Here is a 23,376-nt window from a genome sequence, read left to right as displayed (position 1 = left end):
AATAAATATCCCCCAAAAAATATATAAAAAAAAGTTTTTTTTCCTCAGTTTAGGCCGATACGTATTCTTCTACCTATTTTTGGTAAAAAAAAAAAAAATTGCAATAAGCGTTTATCGATTGGTTTGCGCAAAATTTATAGTGTTTACAAAATAGGGGATAGTTTTATGGCATTTTTATTATATTTTTTTTTTTTACTACTAATGGCGGCGATCAGCGATTTTTTTCATGACTGCGACATTATGGCGGACACTTCGGACAATTTTGACACATTTTTGGGACAATTGTCATTTTCACAGCAAAAAATGCTATACAAATGCATTGTTTACTGTGAAAATGACCATTGCATTTTGGGAGTTAACCACTAGGGGGCGCTGAAGGGGTAAAGTGTGACCTCATATGTGTTTCTAACTGTAGGGGGGCGGGGATGGACGTGTGACATCATTGATTGTGCTTCCCTATATCAGGGAACAGACAATCAATGACAGCGCCACAGTGAAGAACAGGGAAGCTGTGTTTACACTCACCTCCCCCCGTTCTTCAGCTCCAGGGACCGATCGGGGCCGCGGTCACGGAGCTTCGGGCCGGGTCGCGTCTGTTCCTGAGCCTTTCCGAGGTTTGCCAAGGTCAGCCAAACTGTCCTCGGGCCTTTTCGGCTGTTTCCGAGGCTCTCCGGCGCCCCCCACACCTCTGGCCACATGCGGTATTGCATGCCATTGAAGTCAATGTGGAACAAATAATTTTCGTTTCAATTAACTTCAATGGGGAAACTCGCTTTGATATGCGAGTGCTTTGAATTACGAGCATTCTACTAGAACGGATTATACTCATTATCTGAGGTTCCACTGTACCTTATACAGCCCACTTCCAGTTTCTTGTCTGGTCATTAGCCTAGGCTTATGACATCATGCACAGATCTCTCACTCACTGTAGTGCAGGGGTCACAAACTGGTTGCCCTCCAGCTGTTGCAGAACTACAAGTCCCATGAGGCTTTGCAAGGTTGACAGATACAAGCATGACTCCCACAGGCAGAGGCATGATGGGACTTGTAGTTCTGAAACAGCTGGAGGGCCACCAGTTTGAGACCCCTGCTCTAGTGAGAGTTTGCCTGGAAGGGAGAGGGATGAGTCATACGAGGCCCAATGAGGGCTACAGAGCTGGGGGTGTGTCTGTGTAAGCCCAGGAAGTGAACAAGCAGCAGCTTCAGCTGCCCACAGTGCTGCGTAAGTTATCAGCGCTATAGAAGTACCTGAAATAAAATAAAAAATGTCACATATTGAAGATTTATTCCAACCTTGTGGTCTCTGCATTATTTTTCTTTTTTTCCCTTTATTTTCACCCTATGATCCCGCCAGTAGCACACAGCCTGTCCCTGGGTGGCTACCCTCACTCACTCACTGCATCTATAGGTGCAGCCATAGATACAAACATGTTCATCTTCATTACATTGTGGATTGATGGGACTAGTAGCTTACACACAAAAAAAAAAAAAAAAAGATAAATAAGTTGGTGCTTTTTCAGCTACCAGGAAGTGACATTTCCTGCCAGATCAGCAGGTATTTTCTGTACTTGCTGAAAAAAAGAAAATGCCACGGCCAGGGGAGGGCTGGCAGCCTTAGGCCTGGGGGGCAAGTCGAATCAAGTGGCCCATTGAACCGCCGAATGAGCTCATCATCCATGGCCCACCTGTTTTTTTTTTAATGCAGCCTCACCAGTGCCCATCAGTGCAGCCAACTCCAGTGCCCATCAATGCAGCCTTATCAGTGGGGCAGGTTACATGGGGTGTATTGGGGGGGGGTAGATGGGAGGTCAGCTAGGGGTGTCAGCAGGGCTGGACTTACCATTGGGCTTGACTGGGCTCAATAGGGGGCCCCCACAGGAGGAGGAACCAGGAAGAGCCATGCAGCACTAGAGGAGGAAGCTGGAAGAGCCTTGCCTCAGAACTATGATTGCAACCCCCCCCCCCCCCGCTCCGCTACTTTGATTGGCAACACCCCCCGCTCAACAACTTCGATCGGTGCCCCCCCCGCTCAACAACCTTGATTGGCGCCCCGCTGCTTCTCGGCTCCAGGGGGTCCCTTCGATCAACACTCAAGCCCAGGGGCCCCCCCCACCCTAAGTCCTGCCCTGGGTGTCAGAGTCTCTCACCTCAGTGATCTCAGCTCAGCAGGCCCTTGCCTCCTGGGGGGGGGGGGGGGGGGGTAATGCTCCTGGTCCTGGGGTCAAGTTGCAGCCAGCGCCCAGCCCTGCGTCCCGACTCCCTGGCACACACTGCCTCTGCCTACTTCCAAGAATCCAGTCCCAGAGAGTTGTAGTTTCCTCTGCGCTGCTCTTTTTTTCACCTGCCGTGAGCTTGAGCGTGGACTAAAACTCCTGGAATGCAACAGCCCCACTTCCTAGTGCAGAATAAGTAAGAAAATGGGCAGCGGCCATTTTGAACATAAGTTAGAATGGCCTGGGAAGGCAATTGCCACTCTGCCCCCTGGCCCAGCCCTCCCCTGGCCACGGCCACGTCTACAGACTGATGAGCTGCAAATTATTTGATTTTTTTCCCCATCAAGATATTTTTTATTCTAGAAGAACAGCGTTCCTCCGGTCTTCAAAGCTTTATATAGCAGAACAAAAATGAAACAATAATAAATATGGAACAAAAGTATATGAAAAAGGAAGGGCTGCGATTCAGTTCCAGAATGTGTGGTTGGTACTTCCAGCAAGACCTTGAAGAACAGAACAATGACGGATTCCAATAACATGAAAGGAGAAAGTATTTTTCTTCAAACAGTCAAATATTTGTTAATGAGAAATACAGGCTATAAAAACGTCATGTGGCTGAAAAACTGGAGTCTGTGTTCTCGTTTTTTAATTAAAAATACAAAAGCAAACATAGCAGCCTTTTTACACAAGGGTTCCTGCAGAGACTTCTAGGGGTTCTGTGAGCAATTACACTGACCACCAATGTAAGAAAGAACTACACTGACCACCAATGTAAGGGGAGATTACACTGACCACCAATGTAAGAAAGAATTACACTTACCACCAATGTAAGAAAGAACTATACTGACCACCAATGTAAGAAAGAACTACACTGACTACCAATGTAAGGGGGGATTACACTGACCACCAATGTAAGACAGAACTACACTGACCATCAATGTAAAAAAGAACTACACTGACCACCAATGTAAGAAAGAACTACACTGACTACCAATGTAAGGGGGGATTACACTGACCACCAATGTAAGAAAGAACTACACTGACCACCAATGTAAGGGGAGATTACACTGACTACCAATGTAAGGGGGGATTACACTGACTACCAATGTAAGAAAAAACTATACTGACCACCAATGTAAGAAAGAACTACACTGACCACCAATGTAAGAAAGAATTACACTGACCACCAATGTAAGAAAGAATTACACTGACCACCAATGTAAAAAAGAACTACACTGACCACCAATGTAAGAAAGAACTACACTGACTACCAATGTAAGGGGGGATTACACTGACCACCAATGTAAGAAAGAACTACACTGACCACCAATGTAAGGGGAGATTACACTGACTACCAATGTAAGGGGGGATTACACTGACTACCAATGTAAGAAAAAACTATACTGACCACCAATGTAAGAAAGAACTACACTGACCACCAATGTAAGAAAGAATTACACTGACCACCAATGTAAGAAAGAATTACACTGACCACCAATGTAAGAAAGAACTACACTGACCACCAATGTAAGAAAGAACTACACTGACCACCAATGTAAGGGGAGATTATACTGACCACCAATGTAAGAAAGAACTACACTGACCACCAATGTAAGAAAGAACTACACTGACCACCAATGTAAGGGGAGATTACACTGACCACCAATGTAAGAAAGAACTACACTGACCACCAATGTAAGGGGAGATCACACTGACCACCAATGTAAGGGGAGATTACACTGACCACCAATGTAAGGGGAGATTACACTGACCACCAATGTAAGGGGAGATTACACTGACCACCAATGTAAGAAAGAATTACACTGACCACCAATGTAAGAAAGAACTACACTGACCACCAATGTAAGAAAGAATTACACCGACTACCAATGTAAGGGGAGATTATACTGACCACCAATGTAAGAAAGAACTACACTGACCACCAATGTAAGGGGAGATTACACTGACCACCAATGTAAGAAAGAATTACACCGACTACCAATGTAAGGGGAGATTATACTGACCACCAATGTAAGAAAGAACTACACTGACCACCAATGTAAGAAAGAACTACACTGACCACCAATGTAAGGGGAGATTACACTGACCACCAATGTAAGAAAGAACTACACTGACCACCAATGTAAGGGGAGATTACACTGACCACCAATGTAAGGGGGGACTATGCCCAACGCTGGCTCCCGCAGAGACTTCTAGGGGTTCTGTGAGCAATTACACTGACCACCAATGTAAGAAAGAACTATACTGACCACCAATGTAAGGGGAGATTACACTGACCACCAATGTAAGGGTAGAATACACTGACCACCAATGTAAGGGGAGAATACACTGACCACCAATGTAAGGGGAGATTACACTGACCACCAATGTAAGGGGAGATTACACTGACCACCAATGTAAGGGGAGATTACACTGACCACCAATGTAAGAAAGAACTACACTGACCACCAATGTAAGAAAGAACTACACTGACCACCAATGTAAGAAAGAATTACACCGACTACCAATGTAAGGGGAGATTACACTGACCACCAATGTAAGAAAGAACTACACTGACCACCAATGTAAGGGGAGATTACACTGACCACCAATGTAAGGGGAGATTACACTGACCACCAATGTAAGAAAGAATTACACCGACTACCAATGTAAGGGGAGATTACACTGACCACCAATGTAAGAAAGAACTACACTGACCACCAATGTAAGGGGAGATTACACTGACCACCAATGTAAGAAAGAACTACACTGACCACCAATGTAAGAAAGAACTACACTGACCACCAATGTAAGAAAGAATTACACCGACTACCAATGTAAGGGGAGATTACACTGACCACCAATGTAAGAAAGAACTACACTGACCACCAATGTAAGAAAGAATACACTGACTACCACTGACCACCGATGTAAGAAAGAACTACACTGACCACCAATGTAAGGGGAGATTACACTGACCACCAATGTAAGAAAGAACTACACTGACCACCAATGTAAGGGGAGATTACACTGACCACCAATGTAAGGGGAGATTACATTGACCACCAATGTAAGGGGAGATTACACTGACCACCAATGTAAGGGGAGATTACACTGACCACCAATGTAAGGGGAGATTACACTGACCACCAATGTAAGGGGAGATTACACTGACCACCAATGTAAGGGGAGATTACACTGACCACCAATGTAAGAAAGAACTACACTGACCACCAATGTAAGAAAGAATTACACTGACCATCAATGTAAAGGGAGATTACACTGACCGCCAATGTAAGGGGCAATATACTGGATAACAATGTAGGAAAGAAGTACACTAACCACCAATGTAATGAAGGATTACACTGACCACCAATGTAATGAAGGATTACACTGACCACCAATGTAATGAAGGATTACACTGACCACCAATGTAAGAGTGCACCACACTGACCACCAATATAAGGGGGGACTACACGGACCACCAATATAAGGGGGGACTACACTGACCACCAATATAAGGGGGGACTACACTGACCACCAATGTAAGGGGGGACTACACTGACCACCAATGTAAGAGTGCACCACACTGACCACCAATATAAGGGGGGACTACACTGACCACCAATGTAAGGGGGGACTACACTGACCACCAATGTAAGAGTGCACCACACTGACCACCAATATAAGGGGGGACTACACTGACCACCAATATAAGGGGGGACTACACTGACCACCAATGTAAAGGGGGAATACACTGGCCAACCATGTAATGGTGGCACCACACTGACCATGAAAGATACATGAATAGAAGGAAAACTTCAGGACTTTTAAGGTGTCAAATAAATGAATAATACATTTTATATGAAAAATAGAAAATGTATCAACATAGAAATTCATACAAAATTCCTTGTTGTACGGTTAGGTCAATTCATATACAGATACAAACACTACTGCTCTACATGTTTCGCTTCAAAAAGCTTCTTTAGGAGACTTTAATGAGGTTTAATGTTGATAAATGTAACTGTTGCTCTCGGGGGCTAAGAATATTCATGCATCATACATACTAGGGGGAGTGCAACTGGGGGGATCTGTAGTAGAAAAGGATCTGGGGGTTTTGCTAGATCATAAGCTCAATAATAGATGGAGCCACAGCGATCCCGGGAGCCAGCATGAGTCAGCCCAACGCTGGCTCCCGGGATCGCTGTGGCTCCATCTAGCCAACAGCACTACTGGCCAGCACCATTACCCTGATGCTGCCCTGGGACCACGAGTGGTCCGACCCTATTTTCACACATTATTCATCTCCTTACCGAGTTCACGTGCACCCCAACATGTGCTACAATTGGGCTCCTGTTTCCGGGACCCCCCGATCTACCACCATTTGTCTTGCCATCAAGACAAGTAGGTCTTTCCATACACAGGACCATGTCTGGCCACGCCCGCTGTTCTCACCTAGCAGGATCTTTTTAGATGTGCTCCTGATGAAACTAGTCGAGACCGTTTTAACCTCCAACCCATCGTGTTGCTCCCCTCTTGGGGACCTCTATAGTGGTGTTGCATATGGTTATTACCATTTTAATTTTGTATTTCCGTCTTGTTTTATGTTTGAATAAAATGTATCTTTTGTTTTAAATTCATATCTTTATTTTCATTTTTGTATCTGTACCGCAACAGTCCTATTGCCCCCCCCCCCCTTTTTCTTGGCTCTATGGTTCGGGGACCTTAGATCCAACTACTCTATATTCAAATTCTAAGGATGATGGTACCCTTTACTGTAGTATCTATATACTTCACTTCAGAGGCTCCTATTTTATATTTCCTAAATTTACATAATATTGCTGGGTACTGACATTTATAGGTAAAGTTCAGTCTGGATCAACTGAATTGGGTATATGGGATTGTATATTATATACAGGGCTTTTTTTCAGCAGGAGCGTGGGGGACGCAGTTCCGGCACCTCTAGCTCTGAATGTATGTAATGGCAAGGGGTGCTGGGGTGTACTGGAGGGTCTATTAATGCTGGCTTCTGGGGGATCTATTGTTGCTGGAAGGGATCTATTTTTACAGGGGTAGAGTCTATTGTTGCTGGGGAGGTCAGTTGTCGCTGGTAGAGAAATTACTTGGCACCACAAATTGATACTTGGGTCTGAATCCATTACTGAGAGTTGGGTAAGGGTGCAACCAAGGAATGGTGCCCGGAGGTGGTTAGGGAGTGGAACCAAGAGATAGTGCTTGGAGGTGGGTAGGGAGTGGAACCAAGGAATGGTGCTCGGAGGTGGGTAGGGAGTGGAACAAAGGAATGGTGCTCGGAGGTGGGTAGGGAGTGGAACCAAGGAATGGTGCTCGGAGGTGGGTAGGGAGTGGAACCAAGGAATGGTGCTCGGAGGTGGGTAGGGAGTGGAACCAAGGAATGGTGCTCGGAGGTGGGTAGGGAGTGGAACAAAGGAATGGTGCTCGGAGGTGGGTAGGGAGTGGAACAAAGGAATGGTGCTCGGAGGTGGGTAGGGAGTGGAACAAAGGAATGGTGCTCGGAGGTGGGTAGGGAGTGGAACTAAGGAATGGTGCTCATAGGTGGGTAGGGAGTGGAACCAAGGAATGGTGCTCGGAGGTGGGTAGGGAGTGGAACCAAGGAATGGTGCTCGGAGGTGGGTAGGGAGTGGAACCAAGGAATGGTGCTCGGAGGTGGGTAGGGAGTGGAACCAAGGAATGGTGCTCGGAGGTGGGTAGGGAGTAGAACCAAGGGATGGTGCTCGGAGGTGGGTAGGGAGTGGAACCAAGGAATGGTGCTCGGAGGTGGGTAGGGAGTGGAACCAAGGAATGGTGCTCGGAGGTGGGTAGGGGGTGGACACAACAGGTGACACTGAAGTAGGGAGTTCCTGCACCTATTCTCCAAGAAAAAAAGCCCTGATTATATATATATATATATATTTTTGGTTGAACTGGGTGGACTTTTGTCTTTTTTTTCAACCTAACAATGTAAAGTGTTGTATATTCGATCTATACATCACTTTAAAGTTTCCTGAAGTTTCCTGAAGAAGCTTTTCGAAGCGAAACATGTAGAGCGATCGTGTTTGTATCTGTATATGAATTGACCTAACAGTACAAGAAATTGTTATGAATTTTAAATGTTAATAACATTTCTATTTTTCATATAAAATTTATGATTCACCTTAAAAGTCCCGGAGTTCTCCTTCTTTTCATGTATCCCACAACTAATGATGTCAAAAACACTTTGCCGGTACTTCGTTTTTAGGTTTCGATACACTTTGGATTCCGATGATGTCCTAGTGACTACTTGGGATTATAAATTGAAAAAGTTGGGTCACTTCCAGCTCACACAATGAATGGCCACTACAGCGGTGGTGACTTAATCCCGAAGACGGCACCAATAAAATCCCCAGGATGCCCTCTTCTGATTTATTTTTTTATTTTTTACAACTGGGTTTTGCTGACAAATATTGTATCGGCCGTGGCGTCCATAAAGATTTAATTACCTAATCCATACTCGCAGTTGTCTTTTTCTGAAAGCAATTTGTTGACACCGTCCATCTGTCGGCGGTTAATATATGCAGAATTCATTTTCTAGAGTGCCTGGGCTCTTCTTCAACAAGATTATCGCACCGGTAAAGGCTCCGTCATTTCAGTTATTATCACGTCTTGTTAAAAAAAATACTATTTTGCGGTGAGAGGAAAAACGCAGCTGTGGTCCGGTCTGGGACGTGTTCGTGGTTCAAGGGGCAGTCCTGGGATTTGGGGATGACTAAGCGGGAATTTCTTCCTTGGAAATCTTAAACCTAAACTGAAGTTATAGACAAGTGCTATTTGCATCTCAGTGCTGCTGATCTCCTGCAGCCTCTTTGAAGGCACTTCTTGCCCACTTACACTCCAGCAAAGAGGATCTCCTGATGGGGCAACAGCGATCTATGCAGTGGCGTTGCTAGGGGGTGGCTTTTGAGGCTATAGCCCCGAATCTGTCAGAGACGGCCGTGGCCATGGCCTGTTTGCAGCTGCGAGTGTCGGGGGGGCAGCACCGGAGAGTGGGCAGACAGTACAAGAGAGCCAGGCAGAGGAGAGAGCAGAGAGAGGACATCATCCTGATGTAAGGAAGGGGGTCTCTGGGGACCCTGATTTAAGGGGCTCTCTTGGGACCCTGATGTAAGCAAGGGGCTCTCTGGGGACCCTGATGTAAGCGGGGGGCTCTCTGGGGACCCTGATGTAAGCGGGGGGCTCTCTGGGGACCCTGATGTAAGTAAGGGATTCTCTGGGGACCCTGATGTAAGTGGGGGGCTCTCTGGGGAGAGAGATAGATAGATAGATAGATAGATAGATAGATAGATAGAGACAGACAGACAGACAGAGACACACCCAAACACATTTAAAGTGGAGTTCCACCCAAGTGGAACTTCTGCTTTAAGTTTCTCACGCCCCCTTACATGCCACATTTAGCATGTAATTTTTTTTGGGGGGGGGGGGGGGAGTAGGGGCCTTGTTTTGAGTGGGACTTCCTGTCCCACTTCCTCATTCTGCCTATGGGCCACATTGGCGGCGACTCTTCTCCACCAAGGCGGCCCCTCCCCCTCGCCAAACTTCTGGGACACATGACAGTGCGCGCCCGGCCATGAAGCCCAAAAGCTGTCATCAATTTTTTTGCACTGGGAGAGAGCAGCGCGACTCGCGCATGAGCAGTGCGCGCCCGGCCATGAAGCCCAAAAGCTGTCATCAATTTTTTTTGCTGGCGCTGTATATTGTGATAGCTCCAGAATGCATCATTGCAGACTGTAAAGTTACTGAAAGGCAAGTAAATATTTGAGCATAGGTCCACTTTGATCTCGGTGGGCACTGTTGGCTCATCATAGATCAATATGAAATGCCAGCTATGAAGAGAAGAAGAGAAGCCCGGCGTAACCCTCTGCAGATCTTTCCGCAATCCATAATGTGAAGTCATGTTTTAATTAACAAGCCGTATTATTTTTTCTCTCTGTCTGTGTAGGTTATTACAGATACTAATTACATGGACTCATCTGCTGCGGATACAAAGAGTCTGTGGAGCCCGGAGACGACCCCGCACACCATTATATCAGAAGACGGGGGGAGTACCGGTCACTCAGCACGCCGCGTGTAATAGGGTTAGTGGCAGCGTTACAACCAATTAGAATAACGAGTGGCTAATTGTCAGTTTGGACGCAAACCAGAAGTTTCCGCTGCGACAAAACTAGACAAAAACCCTAAAAGGGACGATATTATTTTACTCTGAAACTTTTGTCCAATATTAAATTTTAGGTGCAAATTTCAGTATTTAGGCTACAAACAAGTACGCTGGGCAAATAGCAATGTGATTTAAGGGAGATATCAAGGTAAAAAAAAAAATATTTAGTTATTTTCGATATAATAAGGGCAAATTATTTAGTCACATCACCCCCTGCCCCCATCCCCCTCTGCCACCAACACCCCCTGCCTTCACCCCTCTCTGCCACCAACACCCCCTGCCTTCACCCCCCTCTGCCACCAACACCCCCTGCCTTCACCCCTCTCTGCGGTGCCACAATCTCCCTCTGCCTCCAATCTCCCCCAGGCCCCCTGCCTCCAATTACCCCCTGCCTCCATAGTCTCCTGCCTCCTGCCTCCATCCCCCTCTGCGGTGCCACCAACAACCCCTGTCTCCATCCCCCACCCTCTGCAGTGCCACCAACATCCCCTGCCTCCAATCACCCCCTACCACTAACACCCCTGCCTCCAATCACCCCCTACTACTAACACCCCCTGCCTCCAATCACCCACTAACAACCCCTGCCTCCAATCACCCCCTACCACTAACACCCCCTGCCTCCAATCACCCACTAACAACCCCTGCCTCCAATCACCCCCTACCACTAACACCCCCTGCCTCCAATCTCCCCCTGCCTCCAATCTCCCCCGCCTCCATTGCCCCCTGTCTCCATCCCCCTCTGCGGTGCCATCGCAGCCACCATCACCCCCTGCCTCCAATCTCCATGCGCAGTTCCAAGCCGAACCGTTCTCGGCTATTTTTACTGGCACAACCACGGACATTTACGAACGGGGGAGAAAAGAGCCCATTTTCACGAACTGTTCGTAAAAATACGGACGGTTGGCAACACTGATACAACTATATAGATCAGACCAAAATGAGGGACAAATGAGGAGGAATATTGCTCCCAATCAGGAACAGTCCCTCGAAATCCGGGACAGTTGGGAGCTATGGACAATCACATTCTCCAGTAATTACAATGACATCATACTGCTGGATGACATCATTCAACTAAACTTCAGGGTTCCCGACGCCTTTCACCCACTCCATGAAAGTGGGCATTGATGTCACTGGTGACAAGTGAACAGCAGAAGGCAGAGAAGGAACGCAGTCTAATTCACGAGGCTCTCTGCAGCCCTTTCTTCTTTTCTGTGTCAGGGATTTGATTTGTTGCTATAGTAATGATCAGAAGGACTTGTATTCTCTCAGATCCCCATTTATTGAGGTGCTCTGAAGCTGACCCCGCTCTTACAGCCGAGAGCTCAGCAAACCGGGTGTGTAATACTTCAAGTGCATGTCAGGGCAACAAAAAAAAGAAAATCTCTCCATGGTTTATTCTCAAAGACCCGGCAAGTACAGGAAATTCCTATTCATTTGCCACAAGTGGACTTCTACAGTATCTCACAAAAGTCAGTACACCCCTCACATTTGTGTAAATATTTTATTCTATCTTTTCATGTGACAACACTGAAGAAATAACACTTTGCTACAATGTTCTGTAGTGAGTGTACAGCTTGTGTAACAGTGTGTATTTGCTGTCCCCTCAAAATAACTCAACACGCAGCCATTAACGTTTAAACAGCTGGCAACAAAAGTGAGTACACCCCCTAAGTAAAAATGTCCACATTGATTGGGCCCAAAGTGTCAATATTTTTTGTGTGGCCGCCATTATTTTCCAGCACTGCCTTAACACTCTTGGGCATGGAGTTCACCAGAGCTTCACAGGTTGCCACTGGAGTCCTCTTCCCCTCCTCCATGACGACATCACAGAGCTGGTCAGTGGCGGTTCGTCCATAGAGGGCGCTGGAGCGCCACCCCCTCTGGCTCTCGCACCGCCACTGAGTCTAATAACATAGATTCATGCATTGCATGAGTCTATGTTATTATCGCCGCTGTTCTATTCAGATGGTCGGCGCTAGGGTTGCCACCTCATCCCTTTAAACCTGAACACATAGTAATTACACAGGTTCTGGGGCTAATTTAATGTCGATAAGGCACCAAGTGAGTTTAATTAGCACCCTAATCAGCCAGAGAACCTGTGTAATTAATATGTTTTCGGTTTTAAAGGGATGAGGTGGCAACCCTAGTCGGCGCTCATGTCCGGCCATCTGAATAACGGCAGCTGGTTGGCTGTACGGAAGTGCGTTGGCTCTGATAGGCTTTTCCAAGTACAGCCCTCGGGTCCCGGAAGCTTATGCAAGGAACGCACTAGGGATGCGCTCCTTGTATAAGACTGACAGGCGTCTCAGCCAATCAGGTTCACCGGTTCTGGTAACCTGATTGGCTGAAGCGTCATCGAGGGTGGGAAGAAGACATCGAGGGACAGTGGAAGCAGGATGGCTGACCCCAAAAAGGTAAGTGCCAGGCTGAAATGGGGAGGGGGCATTTTACAGGGCACAGTGGCAGAATTTAACAGGGCACAGTGGCGAGTACAATTGATGGGCACAGTGGCGAGTACAATTGATGGGCACAGTGGTGACAACAATTCATGGGCACAGTGGTGACAACAATTCATGGGCACAATGGTGACAATTGATGGGCACAATGGTGACAATTGATGGGCACAGTGGTGACAATTCATGGGCACAGTGGTGACAACAATTCATGGGCACAGTGGTGACAACAATTCATGGGCACAGTGGTGACAACAATTCATGGGCACAGTGGTGACAACAATTCATGGGCACAGTGGTGACAACAATTCATGGGCACAGTGGTGACAACAATTCATGGGCACAGTGGTGACAACAATTCATGGGCACAGTGGTGACAACAATTCATGGGCACAGTGGTGACAACAATTCATGGGCACAGTGGTGACAACAATTCATGGGCACAGTGGTAACGTTTGATGGCATGGCACAGTGGCTGCATTTGGCATGGCACAGTGGTGACAACAATTGATGGGCACAGTGGTGACAATTGATGGGCACAGTGGTGACAATTGATGGGCACAGTGGTGACAATTGATGGGCACAGTGGTGACAATTGATGGGCACAGTGGCTGCGTGTAATGGCACGGCACAGTGGCGACAGTTGATTGGCACAGTGGCTGCGTTTGATGGCATGGCACAGTGGCGACAATTGATGGCACAGTGGCGACAATTGATGGCATGGCACAGTGGCTGCAATTGATGGGCACAGTAGCTGTGTATGATGGGCACAGTGGCTGCATTTGATGGGCACAGTGACTGCAATTGATGGGCACAGTAGCTGTGTATGATGGGCACAGTGAGGCTGCAATTGTTTTTTTTTTTTTTTTGTTTGTTTGCGCCCCCCCAAAAAATTTGGGGCACCAGCCGCCACTGCCCGCGGGACTGGGCGTTCGGGCTCCTATTCGAGACTAAGTGATTGACGTATGACAAAAGCTTGCCTGGTACCAAGCTTTTTCATACATCAATCACTTAGTCTCTGAATAGGAACGCCCAGTCCCGCGGGATTCACTACGCGGAAGCCGGGGGAAGAAATACCTATACTACGGTATGTAAACCGAAAAACAAAAACCAGCATACTGTACATGTCGGCAGTATGCTGGATTGAATGGTATATACATGTTTTAGGGTGAACCCCCGCTTTAAGTGGTTAAGGTGAAAAAAACGTTTACCTTTACAACCCCTTTAATTAACCTTTTTTTTGGGGGTTAATTCTCCTTTAAGGGGGTGTGGTAGGGGGCGTGTCCTCTACCTACATACGTTTGCTGGTAGGTGTCCCTCGTTCCCATCTCATAATGTTGGGAGGTGTGGTTGTAAAGGATATACAGAGAATACTTCATAAAACCTCTGTAATCCCCGGAGAAATGAGTGAAGATCTCTCCTTTGGGGAGGAGAAGGAAGGTGTCAGGACTTCAGACATATACTTAGCTAAATAACATCTTGTTTATTGATTGCGTCTCCATAGCTAGCGATCCGTCTTCTGTCCTCCGTAACCCAACGTCGCTATTACAAATGATTGCTCAGTTAGCGATAATAGATTGCACCTTCTTCTGGAGATATAAATTGTTACCATAGACCAGACCGCGCTCCTCCGTTGTGGAGCGAAAAAAAAAAAAAAAAATGAAATAAATTCCCAGTTGCGGCGTATATCATTGGCCGATGAGTCACGCAGTCTATTAAATTGTCCAGGCCAATAATTCCGCGCATCAGTAACTTCTCTCTCCCCTCCAAAATAAGAGGATTTGTCGGCGCTGTCTTCGGGCCAGCTGGCCGCGATCCACCCGACGTATGCGACCGCGCTGCGTAATCTACCCGGGCCTCTGCAATCTGTCACACCGAATGAGAACAATTTGCTCTGGACATTTGCAGACGTCTCCGGTAACCCGGCGCGGATGTCGGCTCAGTGCTTCCAACTCCTTCCTACATTTCATTTAGCAGACCTTTATCTGACTTTCCTTCTTTTTTTTTTCTCGGATATTAAAAGGGATAGGAGGGCTGCAATTAGGCCGTGATCCGTCATGAAACAATAAAGCCTTGTACACACGATCGGATTTTCTGCGGACAAAGCGTAGGACTATTGTCCCGAAGGGCGTTGGCCAGGAACTTGTCTTGCAAAGAATTGTCGGCCAACAAACACCAAACGACGTGGTTTTTCAGCTCTTTAGCGCCACCCTTTGAGAAACTTCTGCTAACGTTGTGTTATGGTGAGCATTGCTTCCGAGCATGCGTGTTTGTTCTTTGGAGTTTTGTTCCGACGGACTTGTGTACACGCGATTGGATGATCCGACAGCACACAATTGTTGGCAATTAATTTTAAAGCAGGCTATCCAACATTTGTTGGCGGAACATCCGACAACAATCGCCCGATGGAGCGTACAAACGGTCAGATTTTCCGACAACATCCGGGTCTTAGGGCACTATTCCTTCGATTGACACCAAGGATGGGGCGCTATTCCTTCGATTAACACCAAGGATGGGGCGCTATTCCTTCGATTGACACCAAGGATGGGGCGCTATTCCTTCAATTGACACCAATGATGAGGCGCTATTCCTTCGATTGACACTAATGATGGGGCGCTATTCCTTCGATTGACACCAATGATGGGGCGCTATTCCTTCGATTGACACCAATGATGAGGCGCTATTCCTTCGATTGACACCAAGGATGGGGCGCTATTCCTTCGATTGACACCAAGGATGGGGCGCTATTCCTTCGATTGACACCAAGGATGGGGCGCTATTCCATCGATTGACACCAAGGATGGGGCGCTATTCCTTCGATTGACACCAATGATGGGGCGCTATTCCTTCGATTGACACTAATGATGAGGCGCTATTCCTTCGATTGACACTAATGATGGGGCGCTATTCCTTCGATTGACACCAATGATGGGGCGCTATTCCTTCGATTGACACCAAGGATGGGGCGCTATTCCTTCGATTGACACCAAGGATGGGGCGCCATTCCCCCCACTGAAACAAGAGATGGGGAACTAATTCTCCCCTTGACACCATTATGGGGCATTATTCCTCCCACTGAAACAGTAGATGGGGAATTAATTCTCCCACTGACATCAATGATGGGGCACTATTCCTCCCACTAATACCAACAATGGGGCACAATTACTCCCAGTGACACCAATGATGGGGCACTATTCTTCCCATTGACACTAATTATGGGGCACTGATGAGCCGCTCGGACCACCTATATGAGAAAGCCAGCTGCTGGCTGATAAAGAAAATCCGGTAAACCACTTGCAAACTGCAGCATATATATATATACGCATTGCGGTCGGCATGTGGCTAGGGACAAAAGAAGATATTAGGAAATGATCCCGAAAATGAGAGGTAATTCCCGCTCTGTCACTATTGAAAGACATCCCCACTACTCCTTTTATAGTGAAAATCGCAGGGTTGTGGATATCCCACAGGGGAAAGGGAACAACAGTGAGCTCATATCTCCCCAAAAAGGACCACAGCAGAAATAATAACCCTTTGGGGATTCTAACCCTTCCCCAATCAATCCAAAGCTCTTAGTCCTTTGTCCATTACGCCCATAGGGTTTTCATTCTAACCCTTCTCCAATCTATCCAAAGCTAGAATAAATATTTTCCTGAAGTTATACTTTAATCAATAAACATGGCAACCAATCAATACGAGTCTTGTAGAAGTCAAATCAGTACAAGACGGAAACATGTTTTCTACGGGTACTGCACTTTATGCTTTGCTCCTTACATTTCCAGTTAATTAGGATTGCACTCCCCAATGCCTGAGGACCTGGACACAGGCCAAGCAGATGGAAAGCTCAGATGACTTCCCAGGGCCTCCATGGTGGACCTTTCCAAGGCCCTCCACAGTGGACCTTTCCAAGGCCCTCCACAGGTGGACCTTTCCAGGCCCTCCACAGGTGGACCTTTCCAGGCCCTCCACAGGTGGACCTTTCCAGGCCCTCCACAGGTGGACCTTTCCAGGACCTTCAGGGGTGGACCTTCCCAAGGCCTCAACGGTGGACCTTCCCAAGGCCTCAACGGTGGACCTTCCCAAGGCCTCAACGGTGGACCTTCCCAAGGCCTCAACGGTGGACCTTCCCAAGGCCTCAACGGTGGACCTTCCCAAGGCCTCAACGGTGGACCTTCCCAAAGCCTCAACGGTGGACCTTCCCAAAGCCTCAACGGTGGACCTTCCCAAAGCCTCAACGGTGAATCGTGCCAGGGCCATCACGGTTGACCTTCCCAGGGCTTCCATGCTACTACCTCCACTCATTCAAATTATCAAAATTCTCCTCTGCCTTTTCTTTGTATGAGAGTCTGGGTCTATAGTACATAAGTTATAGCACTGCAAGCATCTAAGGTCTTATTGGAACTAAATCTTTAAACCAGCAATTCCCAACCAGGGTTCCTTTAGAGGTTGTTAGGGATTTCGTTAAATATGACCGATTTACCTCCTATTTGATGATGTCTGCATGGCCTTGGGTCCAACACCACTTGGCAGGGCCTAGGGCCAGTGTCAGCACAAGGCAGCCGCCTTAGGGTGCCGGTATGGGGGTGGGGTTAATAAAATCTGAATGCATTGCCCAGCCAATTGTTGGGGATTCACATTTATAACCCGGCCAGAAGTGTGTATTCTTTTATAAAGCCAACTGTCGGCTTTCATAATGGAGGCGATACAAGCCTGCAGGCTCAATTATGGTAGGTTTCACTGGGAAGGGTGGCAGAAGCTCAACGGACATCCGTACATCCATTCAACCTTAATTCATTCGGATTTTCGGAAGAATGCATTTTTTAGTGAATCTAAATAAATAAATAAAAACTCATTTCGGGAGCAATTAAATAAATGTATTTTTTGGATGAAAACTAAATTCCAAAACAAAATATTTCATTGTGCACGTGTCTAATGTTTACACGTTGTGTGTTTTCTCACAATACAAAAAGTTCAAAAGAAAGTGTATTTTTTTCCCCAAAAAAATTGTTTGAAGAACCGCTGCGCAAATTCAGAGTGACATAAAAAAACTCCAACAACCGCCATTTTATTCTCTAGGCCAGTGATGGCGAACCTTGGCACCCCAGATGTTTTGGAACTACATTTCCCATGATGCTCAACTACACTGCAGAGTGCATGAGCATCATGGGAAATGTAGTTTCAAAACATCTGGGGTGCCAAGGTTCCCCATCGCGGCTCTAGTTCAGGGGTGTCGAACTCAATTTCATAGTGGGCCACATGCTGATGTGGCCCACTATGATTGTTCTATGATTGTTCTTAAAAAGGGTCGGCTGTAACTGGAAGATTAGATGTCCAGTGCATCCCCTTCCCTTACATTAGATGTCAAGAGCCACCCCACCATCAGAAATTGAGTCCCCCACCCTGCCTTACATCACAGTGCACCCCACTTTCCTTATGCTGCTGCTGGGAAGAAGCTGGATGCATTGCTTGAAAGCAGAAAGTAGGTCTGGAGGACGACCAGAGGAGGGCTGGAGAAATGTGAGGGCCACATGAAATGGCCTGGAGGGCCAGATTTGGCCCGCGGGCCTTGTGTTCGACACCTGTGCTCCAGGGCCTCTGCTTTAAATTACAATATAATGTTTAGGGGTTCCAAGTAATTTTCAAGCTAAAAACATTAATTGTTACATGTAAACAAAAAGTCACAGAAAAGCCTGGAGCTAGGGATGAGCTCCGGCGTGTTCGCACAGTCCATGTGCAGAGCCCGCCATTGAGTCGGCACAGCGCTGCGCTAATTGGAGACATTTTCTGATCTCTGCAGCCGTGCATTGGGAAATGTCTCCCGGCCTGTGATTAGTGCAACGCGGTGCCGACTTCCTGCCGGGCTCTGCACATGGACTGTGCGAACACGCCGGAGCTCATCCTTACCTGGAGCTGAAGTGGCAATACAACATTAATGCACTTCTGTATATGCAATTGTATTTACCTCTTTTATACTGTACTGTAACCTATCACCATTATATGTTATTACCCTATGACAGTGGTCTCCAAACTATGGCCCGGGGGCCGGATGCGGCCCTTTGCTTGCTTTTATCTGGCCTCCCACTAGGCCTCCCACTGATACAGCATACTATTCCGCCCACTGACACTAATGATGGGGCATATTTCCTACCATTGACACCAAAAATGGGGCACTCTTCTTCCCCCTAGTATCAAAGAGAAGACACTGACACTGGGACAGTTTCTATTCCACACTGGTCACAGTCCGGCCCCCCTAAAGTCTGAAGGACAGTAAACTGGCCCTTTGTTTAGAAAGTTTGGAGACCCCTGCCCTATGACTATGTAACATTAATAGGCCCGTCGCTACAGGACAGGCAAAACAAACAATTGCTTGGGGCCCTGAGCTGGCCTGGGGCCCCCAACTTCCCCTTCCCAGGCTGTAGCATGGCCGAGCTCCTCTTCCTTCCTCCTGGAGTCCTGTCAGTCCGGTAACGTGCGTGGTACAGGAGATTCAGTTTCCAGTTCTCGGACGGACTGACAGGAAGTGCATACTGAGTGCTCACTTCCTTTCAGTCCAGCCAGGAACACAGGAAACTGAATCTCCTGTACCACACGGTACTCGGCCCAGCCCGGGCACTATCTGATTGGGAACTGGGGACCCACAATGATAGAACACCTGACTGACAGGAGGAAGAGGAGCTCGGCCATGCTACAGCGACAGCCTACAGGGAAGAAGGGGATGTGAGAATAGAAAAACATAGGGCCAGATTCAGGTAGAATTGCGGCGGCGTAACGTATCGTAGATACGTTACACCGCCGCAAGTTTTTATCGCAAGTGCCTGATTCACCAAGCACTTGCATGAAAACTTACGCTGGCAGCCTCCGGCGTAACCCCACGTAATTCAAAGGGGCGTGTGCCATTTAAATTAGGCGCGCTCCCGCGCTGGACCTACTGCGCATGCTCCGTTTCGAAATTCCCGCCGTGCTTTGCGCGAAGTGACGTCATTTTTTCAAACGGCGGCGACGTGCGTAGCGTACTTTCGTATTCACGGACGTTTTACGCAAGAAGAAAAAAAAATTACATTTCGACGCGGGAACGACGGCCATACTTTAAACAGCACATACGTGTGCTGTCTAAAGTTAGGGCCCCTAAAACGACGACTAACTTTGCGACGAGGAAACTAGACTACCAGCGACGTAGCGAAAGCGAAAAACCGTCGTGGATCGCCGTAACTACTAATTTGCATACCCGACGCTGGTTTACGACGCGAACTCCCCCCAGCGGCGGCCGCGATATTGCATCCTAAGATCCGACAGTGTAAAACAATTACACCTGTCGGATCTTAGGGATATCTATGCGTAACTGGTTCTATGAATCAGTCGCATAGATACTCTGAGAGATACGACGGAGTATCTGAGATACTCCGTCGTATCTCGGCTGAGAATCTGGCCCTTAGGGACTAGGGAGGGGGGGGAGGAGTGAGAACATGGGTGTAAAAATTTGTGTAGCGCTAACGTAGGCTTTGCGTGCGGGGGGGGGGGTGCTTGGGGGCCTCCATTTTGCTTGGGGCCCCCAAATTCCTTCAAACGGCCCTAAACATTAATGTACTACTGTGTTTGCAGTCGTTACCTTTAACATTTTCAATAAATAACAAAACGCATAATAAAATGGTCCTGGTTTGGTAATGGATGAAAGCGACAGCTGGTCTTATGTTATACAACGCTAGCTAGAAGAAAGAAAGGGGTCTGCCTTGCCCATACCAATCACTTTCCAACCATTCTACTCAAGAAAAAATTATGTACATTTTTTTTTTTTAATAATGTAAATTCTTATTATGGGTGACACCATTTCCTTTTCATTACTTTATTCTGAACGCCGAACAACTGAGTTTCTCACCTTCACAAAGCTGGTAATCTCTCAGCGATCGGACCTCAGGTTGGGGGAAATCACATCAATCAGGACCACTGGCTTCTGTCCTGCAGACCTCCCAGGAGCTCCTGAAAAATAGACAAGAAACATGAGGCTCTTCTGCCAAGTCCTTACACCAATACACAGACTGACAGTCTTTGGCTACCGTGTGTCATCTCCAAGAGGAGAGCTTATCTGGTACAAAATACAGAGAAAAGATATTTAGAGATGCCGATAACTTCAAACATTTCCTAGAAAGACACAAAGAGATACAGGAACCGATAGCGAGTGTTTTTGTTCTCTTCACAGAAAGGATTGTTGCCCGTCTATCACATTAGAGTTTTGATCATGTTCCCTTTAAAATACCAACTTCTTGAAATACAGAGGAGTTCAATCGTTTTGCTTGTTAATTTAGTGGTCCATCATTGAGCTTTTACAGAGTTTGCATACCATTCAAATGACCAATAAATTTGAAGAAAAAAAACTTTCAAACATCTAATTCCAATATTGGCACCTCTGCTGACCTTGCTTCCATTGTTTTCCCTTCGGAGTAAAAAGCTTTTACTCAATTCCTTACCAGTTACTACAATGAATCCTTATTGAAAAATAACCATTTTTGTGGTTGAAGATTCAGACTCAAGACCAAGAGGAGCTTTATCCATCTTGCATCCTGGGCGGGTTTTCTCAATAAAAAGAGACCCAGTGTAGAATGAAAGAAGAAGACCCTTGTCAATTATTTAAGCCTGCATGTTCCCATCTCCCATTTCCTATCATCCTTGGCAGGGCCGATCCTAGGGTCACAGACGCCTGGGTGCAGAAATATTTCTAGCGCTCCCACATGGGCGTAGTCATCTTACTAACTCCTCCCCTTTACACATGTTTCTATGGCTATGACTCAAACACAGAGATGCTCCCCTAAGATGTCTTCATTAGTGTCCCCCATCAGAGTCCCCCCTAGCAGGTGTCCCCCATCAGAGCCCCCCCACAGCAGGTGTCCCCCATCAGAGTCCCCCCCAGCAGGTGTCCCCCATCAGAGCCCACCCCACAGCAGTTGCCCCCCTTCAGAGCCCCCACAGCAGGTGTCCCCATCAGAGCCCCCCACATCAGGTGTCCCCATAGATCAGTACTTGTCCAATGGATCCCTGTAGCTCGGGCGCGCTGGGAGCAGAAGCACATTACAGGGGGTGGGGCATACGTGTCATCTTTGGTTACTTGGAGGGTGGCACTCGGAGAGCATTTCTGGGAGTGCATGGGATGATTGGCAGCAGCTCCGGCCAACCCAGAAGCCTCTCATCACACCGCCTATGAGAGAAGAGCCGACACACGCAGAGGGGGCGGGGCAGACAGAAGGCTGCTTCATGCACACCGGACAGAATTAATTAGTGGAGCCTAGTGCCGAAACGTGTTCCGGGGACAGCGGGAGGTATGCGCTCTTGTCAGTTGCCAGCGGAGAGAGCAAGCGGGTTGGGGAACCGCAGCACCCGCTACATGCGCTCTGCCTCTGGACACAGACCAGGAGGAGGGAGTGGAGCACTTTGGAGCTTTGGCGCCCCCACCTCTGCAGCGCCTGGGTGCGGAGCACCCCGTGCACCCTGCCTAGGATCGGCCCTAATCCTTGGGGTGCTGAATGTTCCCATTTCCTATCATCCTTGGGGTGCTGAATGTTCCCATTTCCTATAATCCTTGGGGTGCTGAATGTTCCCATTTCCTATAATCCTCGGGGTGCTGAATGTTCCCATTTCCTATCATCCTTGGGGTGCTGAATGTTCCCATTTCCTATCGTCCTTGGGGTGCTGAATGTTCCCTTTTCCCATCGTCCTTGGGGTGCTGAATGTTCCCTTTTTCCATCGTCCTTGGGGTGCTGAATGTTCCCATTTCCTATCATCCTTGGGGTGCTGAATGTCCCCTTTTCTTATCATCCTTGGGGTGCTGAATGTTCCCATTTCCTATCATCCTTGGGGTGCTGAATGTTCCCATTTCCTATAATTCTTGGGGTGCTGAATGTTCCCATTTCTTATCATCCTTGGGGTGCCGAATGTTCCCATTTCCTATCATCCTTGGGGTGCTGAATGTCCCCTTTTCTTATCATCCTTGGGGTGCTGAATGTTCCCATTTCCTATCATCCTTGGGGTGCTGAATGTTCCCATTTCCTATAATTCTTGGGGTGCTGAATGTTCCCATTTCTTATCATCCTTGGGGTGCCGAATGTTCCCATTTCCTATCATCCTTGGGGTGCTGAATGTTCCCATTTCCTATCATCCTTGGGGCGCTGAATGTTCGCCAGCCAGAATGGAGCTTGGGGTGGAGATGGTGGCCGGGGGGGCAACACACATCACAGTATAGTCTATACAAGGGGTGTAGGGTTAAAAGGGGGCAGTGTGTACAGGAAGGGGGGTGTAGGGTTAAAAGGGGGAAATGTGTATAGGAAGGAGGGTGTAGGGTCAAAGGGGGGCAGTGTGTACAGGAAGGGGGTGTATGATTAAAGGGGGCAGTGTGTGCAGGAAGGGTGGGTGTAGGGTTAAAGTGGGACAGTGTGTACAGGAAAGGGGGTGTAGGGTTAAAGGGGGGGCAGTGTGTATAGTAAGGGGGCGTGTAGAATTAAAGGGGGCAGTGTGT

The 23,376-nt window shown here is 47.5% G+C and overlaps 1 protein-coding gene across 2 annotated transcripts in view; it reads right to left on the bottom strand.

Moving 5' to 3' along the window:
- TSPAN18 (tetraspanin 18) overlaps nt 1–23,376 on the bottom strand; it is a 172,052-nt gene that overhangs the window by 35,178 nt on the left and 113,498 nt on the right. For both annotated transcript variants that reach the window (XM_040328056.1, XM_040328057.1), the window contains exon 3: nt 20,749–20,849. The gene's annotated coding sequence lies outside the window, so the exon portion shown is untranslated. The remainder of the gene's footprint in view (nt 1–20,748; nt 20,850–23,376) is intronic.

This window comes from Rana temporaria, chromosome 11, assembly GCF_905171775.1.
Source record: "Rana temporaria chromosome 11, aRanTem1.1, whole genome shotgun sequence".
NCBI lineage: Eukaryota > Metazoa > Chordata > Amphibia > Anura > Ranidae > Rana > Rana temporaria.
The sequence above is the reverse complement of the archived record's forward strand: the minus strand, read 5'-3'. Positions and strand labels throughout refer to the sequence as shown.